The sequence below is a fragment of the Corvus cornix genome, chromosome 2 (assembly GCF_000738735.6).
Source record: "Corvus cornix cornix isolate S_Up_H32 chromosome 2, ASM73873v5, whole genome shotgun sequence".
Classification (NCBI taxonomy): domain Eukaryota; kingdom Metazoa; phylum Chordata; class Aves; order Passeriformes; family Corvidae; genus Corvus; species Corvus cornix.
The window spans coordinates 116,636,165-116,651,301 of NC_046333.1; the positions used below are offsets into that span (position 1 = coordinate 116,636,165).

At 39.4% G+C, this 15,137-nt stretch overlaps 1 protein-coding gene across 2 annotated transcripts in view; it reads right to left on the reverse strand.

The window, feature by feature from the left end:
* Nucleotides 1-251: 251 nt before the first annotated feature.
* The window catches only part of CA8 (carbonic anhydrase 8), a 48,421-nt gene continuing 33,535 nt past the window's right edge, over nucleotides 252-15,137 (reverse strand). For both annotated transcript variants that reach the window (XM_039549748.1, XM_039549747.1), the window contains one exon: nucleotides 252-2,492. The gene's annotated coding sequence lies outside the window, so the exon portion shown is untranslated. The remainder of the gene's footprint in view (nucleotides 2,493-15,137) is intronic.

Here is a 15,137-nt window from a genome sequence, read left to right on the forward strand (position 1 = left end):
TTTTTTCTTTCAAAGCCAAGCCTAGGAAAAAAAAAGTCTGATAAATGTTGAGACAAATTTACTAACTTAAATTCCTCAGTAGTAGTAGTATTTATATGACTAGAATTTCACTGCACAAGGCAATGCTTGAAAGAACAGCAAACACAGGAAGGGAGCACGGGAAAGGGAAATAATGAACTTTTTGGTGGAGACATTACATCATTTGCTTTGCAATGTATCTGTATTTCACAGCCACAAGAATATCAGCCAGGTCCAAGATAAGGAACATGTTTATTTAGCGAATAAATCTACTTCAGATTTCATCATAATGTCAATATTTGCCATATTAATACTACAGTTCCTGTTAGTTAACACTCAGTAGTTAATAATATGTTATATGCAAAGGGAGAAGATCTTCTGAATGAGCTGTGCACATAACCTGAGAATTGTCAGGTTTGGAACGTGGTTCACTCCACTTTTGGAGGGTTCTTTCATTGCTGGGTGCAAGGAGAAAAGAACAGACCTTCACCTGGCAGAAACCAGTTGACTTCCATCTCACAGAGCTTTGTTTTATTTTCCCAAGCTTTTAGTACCAAACCTGACAACTAAGACAAATTATCAGGCTCCTGTCAAAAACTGCAGACAGTCCAACCAGGCCACTGCAGGCCATTGCGGCAGAGACTTGTCCTGCCCTGTGGTATCATGCAGATCAGTGGGAGGCTGGGGTCTGGTAATCGGGTGTTGGGGCTGGGCTCTAGCTGCAGCTGCTTGGGGAGTAACTGCTGAAGGAAGAGGGGCAGCAGCCAGTGAAGCTGCTACATGCACATGTTGCAGACACTGCAGGTGGAAAATATGGTTTTGGCCAGCACTAAAATCTTGAACCCATTGTATAGATAATGGGGTTATACTTCATCAAATGTGGGTGAAAGATAGAGATAACCCTAAGAAACGTAAGTTTCTCTAAGCCCAAGGAGCAACATGCTGATTGCTACTCTGCTAAGCCCAAAATGAACAGATGACCTCATGGTGGGCTGCTTGCATTATATTTTCAGTGCATTTATTGCAATGCATGCTGCCAAGCCTTGTCTCCAAAGGAAGCATGTGTTTCTGCAGTATGCCCAGTTACAAGCACATTAAGTGGTCAGCAGTATCTGGTCCCCCTCACCCAGCTCACATGCAGAGTGTGGGTTTGTCCTGTTGTTTCTGCTGCCCCCAATATACACATAAATTACTCAGAGGGCTCGTAACTTGTTCCTCAGCAGCAGCTCTCCCCATAACCCTTGACAAGGTGGGTTAAGGATGCCTTCTGACTCTGCATTTACCATTGCCTGGAAATGACTTTGTGACGGACGATCGACCTGCTCCAAGGCAGTGGCGTCCCCTTTGTGAGCCCTCAGTTTGCATCTTCACTGTGCCCCAGACTGGAACTTGCCATCTGTGCCTTTGGGGTTCTTCCACTGACACAGATCTCTGCAATGTCCCTCATGCTAGGACAGGGGACCTCACTAATAGCTCCGGTGATCAAAGCCATTGCCTCCCATATTACTGACTCTGTCCTTCAGATCTTGGTGTTTCTCAGGAATTAGAAGCTATGAGGTTGACTAGCTGGCTCAGACTACCCTTGCCTTATCTTCTCTGTCAGATAAGTCATGTGTGGCCCAGCATGGCAATGCCCATGCTGTGCAGTGAGCTCAGGACATGCAGAGTAAGTCCCCAGACCACCATCCTCAGCAATGTACAGAACAAACAGAACTGTCATAATTCACAGGAGAACAATGGCTGATAATTTTCTGCCTGAATTGAACACTGTGTCGTGAAGTTCCATGGCTCACCAAATAGAAAATAATCCAGACAATTCTGTTTATTGTTGTATTGGTTAATTTTACTTAGTTCCAAACTGTCCTTTATTTCAGTAAGGTTCCTAGTAATGCAAGTATCATTCAGCTTTATTCAGATAAACCATGTCAAGTGCATATGTTTGGCAGAGAAGTGCTGCCTTCTGTCAAAAAATTAATTCTGAATTTGTATAATACTCTTTGTGAACAAACAATGTTTTTATTACCTCTGTGGAATGCATCTCCCCTCTACAGAAAATATGGCTACTGACAGCACAAGAGATGATACGGAATAAAACTAAATCTAACATTCAAAACAATAATGAGTATTTCTACATATTAGCATTCATACCAAGCTTAAAATCAGTATTATTTGGATCACAGATGACTATTGAATGCTATGGCATAGTAGCTATAAAAGCAATGATAATGACAATTTAAAAATAGTTAACAGTGTGAATTGGAAGATTTAATACGTTTTCTTCTTTAATACATTTTCTTCAGCCCATTCCCAGAATTTCACTGGACCATGTGGACAGACCAACTGTCACAGCTGTCTATCAAGGCTGAATTAGATGAAGACAAACAATACAGGCTTTGTGGTTCAACTGAAGCAGCAGGCTCAAAAGTTTCCATTTCTCATCTGTGGGCACTGTGGGAGCATTGTCTTCCCCCTCTCTGAAAAGAGAATGGAACAATTATGTTACTGAAATTCCTCCGCAGTGGGTCTGAAAGACTGTTTATGTCCAGCCAGGGAGACAGGGAAAACTAAAAGCTGGGATTTCATGACAGCAGGTGGGAGCAGTTTCAGGGTATATACTTCAGTGACATAATGGTACTGATTCTTCTCTTTTAGGGTAAAGCCAGTGCTGCAAGATTTACTAGCAATGGAGGAAATGGCAGTAAAAATGCGAAGTTAAAGGCAGTGGTAAAATTATTAATTTGAAACAAAGTTTTACAACTGGCTTTCTGAATCAATCTGGTAATTGATTCTAACCTGGTGCTCATGATAGTAAACTAGAAAGCAAACTACACTGGTCACAGAGAACTTTTTACCATTTACTATTTTAAGGGCCTTACTAAGTGAAGTGCTGAGTACCAGCTCTCACAGGAGTCAGGTGGGCTCAAGGGATAGAAAGCAATCACCAATAAGTAATATTCTTATTCATTAGAAGCATTAATCAATACTTGATTTCATGCAAACACATATTCATGTGCTTTGGCATAACCTTAAGAATCCAGGTGCTCAGATTGCGCCAGTGCTCTCAGTTCAGAAGCAATAGGTATGAGAACGCCAAACCACTTCATTCTGTTGTACTAATAATTTGCCTTTTTTTTTTCCCTGAGGTTATTTTAGTGCTAACTATAGCTCAGTATATACACACAACCAGTCTGAAAGTGCTTGTGTGCAAATGGTCACCTGGGGCTACAACTGCTTGCAGGAAGAGTCAACATATTCTAGAGAGTTCCCACTCTGGTCCTGACAGCAGAAGGGAGAGTAGAGATTTTTAGGTACCAGCAATGCTGTTAAGAAGTCAGTGCCTACCCACAAGACAATCAGTGTTGTGATTTCCACGTACTCCCTGGTTATCATTCAATACCCCCCAAAAGTCATGTTGTCTGGCAGCAGCACCATTTGATGGTCCACTTGAAGAGCTTTCTACCAGCTGCCTCCTAAGGGAGGCTGTAAGGCATTCACAGAGCAGCAGGTTTTACACTCCACATAACAGCACAGAGGATTCCCAGTTCTTCCTGGGGCTTGGTATAAAGGTGTAACATAAAAAACCAAACAACAACCAAGTAATAATAACAACTAGTATTCTCCATATCTGGAAAAAACTCTTGGCATGTTTTTCAGTGGGCTACTGACACAAGGGTGCAGGGACCAAACCCCTCCCTGAAGTGAACAGAAAGTTTCCATTTGCATGGCTAGAAGTTACTGGATCAGTGAATAAGACTGAGCAATCCGAGTGAGAAAGTCCAAAAGAAGCCAAAACCTTTGTGTTTTTAAGGTTCCGTTTAGGTAAACTAATGCTGTGGCACAGTGACACTTCCTCAATCTCAATTAGTGCTAAACTAATTAAGAAAATTGTTTTACACACTGCAGTGAGTAGTACCTCTCCTCTTTCTTGGATAATCCCTAGTGTGATATAAGGGTGATTGAGTATCTAATTACTCCTTAATTGAATGCACATTTTGTACATTTTTAGCTAGTTCAAGCTTAATGCTTTTAGTCCGAAAGTCAAAGTCAGTGAAATTAAGTTGAACTGGGATTTGGGTATTAATGAATTACTTTTTGAAAGGAGCCTAATTATGAGCCAGTCTGAAGATTTCAGTTGTGTTTGTTACAGAAATATTTAATGTATTGTCTGACAAAAGACTGATTGTATATATTGGTAGTGTTGTTACTCATGTTTACCCCTTATTCTTGTTTAACAATAACTTTCCTACCATGCTAAATCAATAGCACCGTTCCATAATATATGTGGTCAAGTAACACTCTATTCAGGCCAGAGGTTTATGTAGATATGAAGACACATGCTTCTCTTCTGAAAAGTTTTTGGAAATGCAATATTTCAGCTACCATTGTACAAATGGGCATGTGCATTATAACCACAAAATTCTTAGATGCCTTGTTTATAGATTATATTTCTGCCCCTGAAATTTCCTTTGCTTGGGTTGAGTCCTACATATATTTAGTAGAGACCCACTGCTTCTGGTGAAGTCCTCTATGAATCAAATAACCATTCCCAAAGAAAACCTTCCAGGATCAGTGCCATAAAGTATAAATACCTGCAAAATCTAAGAGTTCTTCACAATACCCATGGTTTGAAAAAAAAATATTAACAAAGTTAATCAAAACTCAGAAATCAACCTCAGAATGTAAAAAAATCATTGTTTTCCCAAGAAGATTTATATCTAATTCTTTCATATAATAGTTTTATGTACCTATATTCTTCACAGAGAAAATTTGCTTGTACAAAACTGAGATAAATGCAACACTATAAATCTTATCTCTGAAACAAGGAGCAGAAGCACAAGCAACGATAAGGAGCAAAGCTGGTATATTTCTAAGAACCAAAGGTCCCAATGTTCCTATAGCAATAGAGAGAACATATTTAAAAGAAGATATAAGAAAACTTTAGTGAAAAGAATTATTTTTCAAAGTCTTCCAAAAGTGTTGAGAAAGTGCAAATAAAGAGACTAAGGAGAAATTAAATAGGATGGCCACTATAATATGTCTTTCCATCAGATAGGGAGGAAGTAAGATGTCCCACTGCAGCAGCTTTAGGTCAAGATCACTACATAAGATCAAAACCTTTATTCTGGTGCTTAAAAGGAGGCAATCTCCTTTCTGGAGAGCTTTTCCACCTCTTTTGTCTTACCATATTCCTTACCACCAGTCTCACACAATGTCCTATCTTTTTCTTTACAGAAGGATCTTGCCTTCTCCTCCTTAATATTACGATAAATCAAAATGTTTAAGAGTTTAAAACAAAATCAAAAGACATGGGGGGGCAAAACCAGTATAATACTGATAAAACATTACCTTTCTCCTACACCTTCCTAAAAACAGCACCTGAAAGTACAGCCAGGAGTAGTTTTGGAGTGTATCAGAAAAGAAAACTGAGTACCTTATCAAACCTTATCTTTCTTGAAACGCTTTGCATTCCTTCCATGAAAACGTTACAATTTATTTCATCTACATCAAGTTCTGTGGGCATTTAGCTACATCTAGATAACTAAAATACACCTTTGTTTGCCTTGAGCTATGGGGATGCATAAATGTTTTTAAATGAAGTTTTATTGGGTAGCACTGCTCTGTCATAAACTCTGGTCTTATCCATAAAACATTGCTGACAACAGTCATTGCTGACATTCTGTTTCTTGAGTGGCAAGTGTCAGTTGCAAAAACACTTTCAGTAATCCAAATAACTTGGTAGTTTCAATTTACTATTTATTTACAAAACATGTCTGTCTGCTTAGCAAGAGTTTGCATATTTTTCATTGCATTGTCTTTATCTGTATGAAATAATCAGAATTAAAAATTCCAATAAGAGTAAGGATCTGTGACTACCTGGATCTTCAGTTTCAATGGAGTAATTATCTTGTGCTTGAATCTGTGTGATTTCATCCAGGTAAAACAGAGTGCACTTCCAGTGCCTGACTTGTATATCATTGCTGAAGGAGGAGAGCATATTTCAAGCTCTCTTCTCTGTAACATACAGACACATGTACCTACATGTCCTCCTAGTACCTTTGACATTTGAGAGCCTATTACATTATATTTTATATGCACTAATCTCTTTTCCTAAGAATGGGTATAGTTTTATCAATGATGATTTAAGCTTCCTACTATTTTGACTCACCACTAATTTGCAGCATTTTCCCCATATGAAAATACCACGGCAGAGTTTCAGTGCGTGTTCAGACTCTAACTTGTGTGTTGTGATTGCTAATGAACATGTTGTGAGGGTGTTTTGTATGACTGGCACTCCTGGCTCTTGGCTCCATTATCAGTTCCCAAATAGAATTCTACAAACCATACACGGCTTATGGTAAGCAGCTGGAAATTATATTCTCAAAAGTCTTTTTATGAGAAGCTGATGATAACAGTGAATTATGAACAGGAAAGAATGTGTGATGCTGATAGAAACTCACAGGTCACAAAATTTAGGAACACTTGTCAGCATGAAGTATCTTATTTGAAGCATAAGTAGGGATCTGATTCCTAGGTGTCATGGGTTAGCAAGCACAGTCCCGGAAGTGATGTTCTTGCAAAGGGGTGCTTACAGCTTCCTCTATGACCTGACAGAACCTATCAGCTGGCCAGCTTGAATATGGACAATTCTTTAAGCCGCTTAAAGTTGTGACCGCCTCTGTGATACAGACTTAAGAACAGGGAACTCTGAGGCAGAGCCTCTCTGTCTCGTTTTCCAGTGCTGGGACAGGTGGCTATGGGCCCCATGTGGGGCCAGCGGGCCCGGCCCAGGCCCTGCTCGGGCCAGGCTGGGCCAGGCCATGGCCATCCTGGAGCTGATGGGCCCTGTTCCACCCACAGAACCCCGCCACAGCCCTGATGTGGGCAGCCAGAGCGGCTCGGCTCCCCCCCCTCCAGTGTGGCCAAGATTCAGCTGAAGGTGCCCTGCTGTCCGGCAAAGGATCATGTGACCAACAGCGATAATCGACATTCCAGCTGCAAGGCCGAGGTGAGATTTACCCTTTTAGTGCTGTGAAGAGCTGAAAACCTGAGGGAGAAGAAAGAGGAGATGCTTAAGGCTGAAATTCTGTTGTGAAGCTATGATATATCAGAGTATCCCGTTGTAATTTCATGAAGATATGGTCGGTGGAGTGTTCAATTTGTACTTGTGAGCAAAAGCACCTGCGCTGAGATAGGCAGATGCTGAAGCTGCTGTAATTTCATGAGAAGTTTGAACAGGGGGAGATGGAAGCGATGAGGACCTTTGCTCCAAATGGAAAAGGAGAAAACCTCAGTTCCTAGAGATGCTCCCAGAGATAGTCTTAAAGATGAAGATGAGGAAGACCCTTTGCTCCCAGGGAAGGAGAAGGGCCTCTGTTCTTAGAGATGAAATGCTCCCAGAGATGGGTGAAGAGAACTTTTGTTTCTGAATGGCTCAACCTTAAAATTTTACCATGGTAATTCAAGAGTGGACCCTTGAAAGCAGCTGTGGGAAAAGCTGCAAGTTGGGGGAAGGGACTCTCACATGTGAGCAGAGAACCAACCCGGGCGGCTGTCTCATTGTGATAATGTTTCCATAGCATGGGCAAGAGAGACTCCTCTTCCAAAATGGACTGAACAAGGTTATTATGGAAGTGGTAAACAGACTGAACATCTCAAGGGTTGTCTTTTTACATTGTCACTGGGAGAAGGGAGAAAGGTGAGGGGAGGAGAAGTGTTCTGGAGGTGTGGTATGATTTTATTTTCTTCTTTTAGGTCTGTTAATAAACTTCTTTATATTCTTTCAAGTTTGGTGCCTGCTTTGCATTTCTCCTAATTCTTATCTCACAGCAGATAAACAGTAATGAGTATTTTGGACCAAACCACTACACTAGGCTCCCTTATGACTTTATTAGCTTTGAAAAGGAAGCACAGTAATCTTTTCTCCATGCTTCTTTACATGCTAAGGGATTTGGACCATTTTCCATTCCTCCACAGTTTGTGTATTTCTAACAAGAGCTCAGTAAGGAATTGAACAAGGACAATTCCAATATGATACTAACTCTAAAAACTCAGAATGGTTTTCTTTCTCATTTTAGGGCTTGATCACTTGCTATACTGATGCTCTGGCCTGGACACATAAATACCTACCACAGCAAGGACCAGTCTATGACTCTTGGCTGCCTCTGGCTACCAAGTTCCTACATTCTGGCCCCCATGTCAGGGATAGGTCACATAAGCTACAAAAGTGTTTTTCTACTCACTTATTTGAAACATCAGCAGTGGGAAAAGAATTTAGGCTGATATTACAGGGTTCACTTGCAATCTCAGTGTACACCCTACTCCCTGGTACTACAACGAAGTAGTGGAAAACAACCTGAAAAGGCACTATTTTTCAGCCATTCCTGCAGCTTTTGGTTGCCTGGAGACTCCAAAAGTTTTGTTTTGTTTCCAGTAAGCCTCTGATTATGGTGTGTGGCTCACAAGCCAAAGGTGTTTGGCCCTCTGTCCTACAGTCATGCACTCAAGTGCAAGCACATTCTCGAGTACTCTGAAGTGGCAGGGGAGGGTTGGGCAGTGTACATAAGACCTTAAATATAGAAGAACAATAGTCAGTTTTGGTGATAACATAAAGTTGTTTCTTTAAAAGACTGAAACTTAATTAAACCAACCACCTTTTAAGCACAAACTCTAAATTTATGGAGACAAACAATAACCAATAAAAAAATTGCTCACTTAGAAGCAGCATAAATACTCATATTTCAACAAATCTAGGAAATCAGTGTTTGCATTTCTAAAGAACTACTGTTAATAATCTTTGTGTCAGGTTGATTCGGGTTTTTTTAAACAGGAAAATGATAAGAATGGTCATAGTAGCCTAATGATGCATGGCTGCTGACAGCTCATTCCAGCTCTGGATCTACACAACAGGAAAGGATAAAATCCCCAAGTGTTAGAACTTCTGCAGAGCAACTTGTTTGTGAACTTCACAAACTGCAAATGCTACTAGTAACTGAGAATAAAGACACATGGATTGCTAATGTAAATGTCCATTAAAACGTAAATTTCACTGAGATCTCTTTAAACATAGAAATACAGTCCACAGCATTGTATCACACTTCCCATTTCTCAAAGGCAAGGTTCAGCTCCACGGCTCTCTCTGTGTTTGAATGTTCCTTCGTATTCTATGATCTGTTACCATACAATTGACAATTCCATAAAGGGAAGAGTGCACCACTACCTGTTTAGTACTAGTTCATTCCCACTGGCAACACCATATCCCCTGTTCAATATTCTGGGGGAAGGGCAACATAGTTTTGGTGCCACAAGAGCTGCTCAGCAGCTTCAAAAGCAAGGAATTTGCACTATCCATTCACAAAACGCATCAGATACAGTCACCACATTGCCCTCTCTCCTTGCTGTGAAACTAATGCTGTACCAGTTTCTCCGTGTCTGCTCAGACTTCTCAGTATCATGCAGAGAGTTTCTGCAGCATCAGAAATGCAGTCCCTGTTCCTCCCACCCTACATTACACCTTCCTGTTCCCCAGGCCTAGCACAACATTGCTATTTTAATGATGTCATTTATTTTTTCTCTAATCGTGAATGTACAACTAGGAAAATAGTAATTATATTAAGAATGTTCTTAACCTGAATTAATTTCTGCTATCATAATTTACAGGATATTGGATAAACTTGCAGCTACTTCCAGTCTGAGGTGTATGTATGAGTGTGTATATGTAGTTGCATATGTAAAAATTGATGCTTTCTCAGGAATTTCTGAATCAGTCACAAATGAAAAAATGTTCAGGAGAACTTGAGTAATGTATGTATGTAGATGGAGTAGGTATAATACATCATCACACTTGGAGGATAATTCTTTATTTATGAATACAAAATAAATTGTGTCTGAGATGGGGAGTTTTGAGACAACACACTGGAAATCAAATTCTTTAGTTTATTAATTATTCTCAGAGGAAAGCAAATTAAAGTTTAGGACTTTAAAAAGAAAATATTCTTTCAATATAATTTTAGTAAATTATTTTTTAGAAAAAGCTCTTACTGTCTTCTATTAAAAGAGCCTCATGGATTTAAATGACTTCTGTAACAGGCACCTATTCCTCTTAGAAAATAGGAGCAATGCCATTTACCTACTCCATGTCTGGAATCATGTGTATACCCCTTGATGTATAAAGGGATAAGAACATTGTAGGCATGCCATACTGAATTCACTATCATTACAAATTCAAGTTGATATTCAAGTGTTTGGGATCAGACATCTTGTTCATTCACATATAAAGCTGTTCCACTGATGTAAAAGAGAGGAAAGGCATGTCTATCACAGCAGCTACATGTAAAGCAACAAGAATTAAAGAGGGAGTGATAAATCCATTGGAAAACACAAATAAGGCTGTCCTCAGTGAAGAATGCAGTACTGGAAAAGTACTTATCCATTAGGAAAGGCAGTAAGCCCCAAAATTCCAGCCAGCCTTCTGGAATACTCACAATTCACATACTGAGAAATAGTGTGTCAAGCCTAAAACTGTCAAAAAATTAGCCTTTAATGAAATGGGTGATTTAAGGTTTTTCTTATTTGATTTCTCGGAGTGGTAACATTTGTTGTCCCCACTGTGAGGCTTTGCTGTATAACAATAAGAACTATAAATCTTATTCCAAGATCATCTGAAATTATCAAGAAATAGCTCGATGCCCATAGCGAGGGTTCTGAGTCAAGCAGGAAGTATAAAAGAAACTAGTGTTAACACTGAGGAAGTCACAATGTTATCCCTTCTCTTTTCTTTCACAAAAGGACCTGGGAGTCCTGGCAAACATCAAGTTCTAGTCAGTAATGCACCCAAGGCAACAATGAAGTTCCACAGCCTTCTGGGCTGCACCAGGAAAAGCACTGCCAGCAGGTAGAGGGAAATGCTTCTACTCAGCACTGATAGAACACCTGGAGCACTGGGTCCCATCCTGGGTTCCCCGGTTCAGAAGAAACACAGACATACTGAGATCAGCAACAAGCTACAAACATGGTAAGGGATTGGAGCACCTGTCATACAAGTATGGCTGAGAGAGCTGGAACTGTTCAGCCTCCAGCAAAGATGCTTCAACAGGGATTTTATCAATGTGTATAAATACTTTATGAGAACAAGTATAGAAGGCGGCACCAGACTCTTCAGCTGCATCCAGTGAAAGGAGAAGAGGCAATGGGTACAAACTGAAATACAGGAAATTTCATTTTAAATGAAGAAAAACCTTTTTCCCTGCAAGAGTACACAGGAACACTTTGCTTAGAGAGATTAAGGAGTCTTCACCCTTATGATATGCAAAACCCAGCTGGACATGGCTCTGAGAAACCCACTGTAGTTAACACTGCTTTGAGCAGAGGATCAAACTTAATAAATCTCCAGAGGCACCTTTCAATCACAACTACTCTGTTATTCTATTGTTCTTCACTGTATAAAGCTGAACTCAATTTTTTAACCTTCCATGTCTGAAAGCAAATCTGTACTGAGCTTTTCCTCCAAACTCCTTAACACCTGACTGGCTCTATTGAATATGATTTTAAAAGGTTAGAAAATTTTTAAATGGCTTTTTCGAAAGAAATGTATTTGAAAACTTCAGCAACTGCAGAAGAAGAAGGGTGAAAAGGTCATTTAATGGGACGTGATTGGGACGCATTTCAAAAACACTACCAAAACGGAGTCCAAAAAGTCATTAACCCCAGGCTATATGAGAGAGATATGTTTTCAGCAGAAAAAAGCAGAGCCAGATGAGGCCAACTAAATAGCAACAAACTTATTCTAAAACCCACTGGGTTAAAGACAACAGAGAAGCTACAAAGTTCTGTTTTGTAATCCTGAAGGCTCCCTTTAGAGGCTGGCAAAACTTTGTCTTAGAACTGGAGAGAAGTATTTTGAGATCTGGGCTTTCCCATGATGGAGGAACATTAAAAAAAAATAGTTCCTTCCCTGGTACTACACACCATGATATTCCATGCTTGTGTCAACTCTGCTTCTTTTTCAACAAACTAGAACAAATTACATCAAAGATCAACATATGCCATTTGATCATAAGCCACAAAGAGTCCAGTTTTGTCAAGGTTTAAATCAAGGCTGAGGAGCAGATGTTCTGAAGCTTTGGGAGCATGGTGTGCATAGAGCCTGCATTCTGCTTCAGTCAAAATTAATTAGACCTTTCAAACAACCCCTTTCTACTCCTGTGGCTACACTTACAGAAACATTTGTCTCCTTCTTTCCCTGATAGAGTAATGAGGTCATGGCAAACTAACATTCCTCAAGGTTCTTCAAGTGGCTGGTGCCACACTGGCTTGGAATAAAAAAAAAAGTGTTGAAAACTTTACTGACAGGAGTTCCAGCAGCCTTGGCAGAGAGGCATTGTGTAAGAAAATAAGTCAACCAGTGTGTTCGTAACTGTAATATTCAAGACATACCAGAGCTCTAAAATAAAAGGTAATCTGCTCTTTAAAAAGAAAAAATGTTCCTCTTGAATCACTAGGAAGATGCTGCTCTGAAAATTATTACTTCCTCATCTGCTACTGAGTCTTCATAGCAACATTCAGTTGATGCCAGCCGTCCCAGCTTAAGGGACTTCCCTCATTCCTGTGAAGGAAGGAATCTTTTTGAAGATTTCTGAGGTATGTGTGAGGAGCTACTGTTCCTCAACACCTTCCTCCCAGAGAGGTGTGAGGAAATCACTACAAAGTAAGTAAGATTGTTTCCTTCCCTTTTTACCTCTTTGCATAGAAGAAATGCGAACAAAGCCATGTGATTTCTTTTTATACTTCATTTTTTTCAGCTCCCTAAACTCAATAGCAAGGATATATAATGAAACCTTGATTAGTTCAGTGCTACTTGGACTGATGCACACAAAACTGAAAGGACCTGACCAAATGAATTTCTGATAAATAATTCAATCAGGTGCAGAGAAACAAGTGTCATTTCTTCTGTGAGCTACACTGTGCCAGGAGTCACAGTTCTTCCTCAGTGCTTGAGTGCCCATAATTAGCATAGCCCTACAGTGAGGACTATTACTTTGTATTAAAAATTCCATCATTTGGGAATTAAAACTGCAGATTATTTTGTGAAGCAGGGCCGAGATAAATCTTATTATATAGAACAAATCTTTATAAGTATTGACAAACGTAATAAAATTTCAAACATGAAAGCAAAAGGGAAATTTTTACATTTCTATTCCAACATTGTAAAGGAAAGTCTTTCATGCATAAAATTCAAACTCAGCATGTCAAGTAATTTCACTGTTACAGACTTGAATTACCTGCACTGGCCTGAGGGCATTTTTCACTCTCTGAGAAAAATTGTACTTTAATATTGCCACGATTTTCCCGAGTAATTTTTATGCAGAAGCTGGGATAAATTTGAAACATCCATTTCAAGATTAAAGCAACAACAATTGGTTACTGCAGAGAACCATGCAATTGAGGACTGGGCTTAGGGATAGGCCCAAAATTAAATATGAGAATGAGAAAATAATATTTAAAAAAGGGATCAGTGTTTTGGTTTTTTTGTTTAACTTCTCAGATATTAAATTGGGTTATAAAATACAAATAAACCCTTACTTCCAGAATGTTTAGATGCAAACACTATATTGAATGTTTATGCTATATGGAAAGACCATGAAATTGCTGGTCACTGTCCTAGCCAATGTAATAATTTCTATCATATGCAGGAAGGAGGATAATCTTCTTGCTTAGTTTTAATGGGTCCATTTTTTGGAAGCATTGAATTATCAATCTTTTTTGCAGGTTATCTGCTGCCTGGTCATTTGTTACTTCACATGAAACTGGGGACTGGACCCAGAGCATGCTCTGATGGGGCATAACTCCACAACAGAGCCTGACATGAACTAGAGAGGGCAAGAATTTAAAGAACACATAAATATCCTTACCCAAAACTGTTTATCAAAAACCTTTTAGCGGCATGCTTTCCAGATGAAACCCTAGATGAATCAGTTATTTTGTAGCGTTGAAGAAATGTGAAGATAGAAAACCTTATGCTTTTATATGGTGTATTTCAACAGTAAATAGGGTAATGGGGAGTACCCAGTGTTTTTATTATTTAAATAAAGTTTTTTTTAAGAAACTAGATGAAAAATTTTACTATGTTAAAAAACAGTAGCATTTATTGAAAAAAGCAATCATACAGATTCTTTTCTTGAAGATTTCCCAGATTTGCTGTCTTATTTTTTGCATCAAGGCTGGGGCACTTCATTTCAAAATCAACCATAAAGCTGGTGCCTCGACTCACTACTTTCAAGGCAACAATTTGTCTTAGGATCATAGAATTGTTTAAGCTAGAAAAGACTTTTAAGATCATCATGTCCAACTATTAACCCAGCATTGCCACGTCCACCACTAAACCGTGCCCCTAAAACTCACATCTACACATCTTAACTGCCTTCAGAGATGGTGACTCAGTTACTTCTCTGGACTTTAATTCTCTTTGAATCTCATTGCCAGGTTGTTCATTACAGTAAAACATCCATTAACTAAGTATAACGAGGTTTAGGAGTAACTAGAGCATTAAGGGGATTTATTTTGTAACTGATAGAGGCTAGGGGAACGTAACATGAGAGGTTTTAGTAACTGAAGCAGGGATAATGTAGGTTCACATGTGCATTACTCTTATGTCATCCTCAAATTCTTGCTCTGTGAGTCAATGAAGGTGGGAAAGAAGCAGCAACTACTTAGATGAATGAAATATGAAAAATTAGCCATGAGAGAAGTTAATTTGTTTCCTCCTGTATCTTCACTGGAGTTGCCCAAAATTTGGTCTCGTTGGGAAAGAACAGTATCGTAAAAAAAAAAAGCCTCCTTTTAGAATTAAAGGCCTCCTTCCAGAACTACTACCCTGCTTTTTTAACGGAGTAAAAAGATCCACCAACGACTGGTCTTCTAGAAACATGGTAAGAAATCAACCAGTAAAACTCAGTACCTGGGGAAATATATCAGATAACCAAGGCATACTGTGTTCTTCCTCACTGCAGCAGGAGAAATTTAAAGCTACAAGAATTAATTGTGATGTAACTGTGCCTCATGATCCACTGCCTGGATGGTGATGAATGACCTTCTTGTTTTGTATTGCTTCACTTGCATGCATG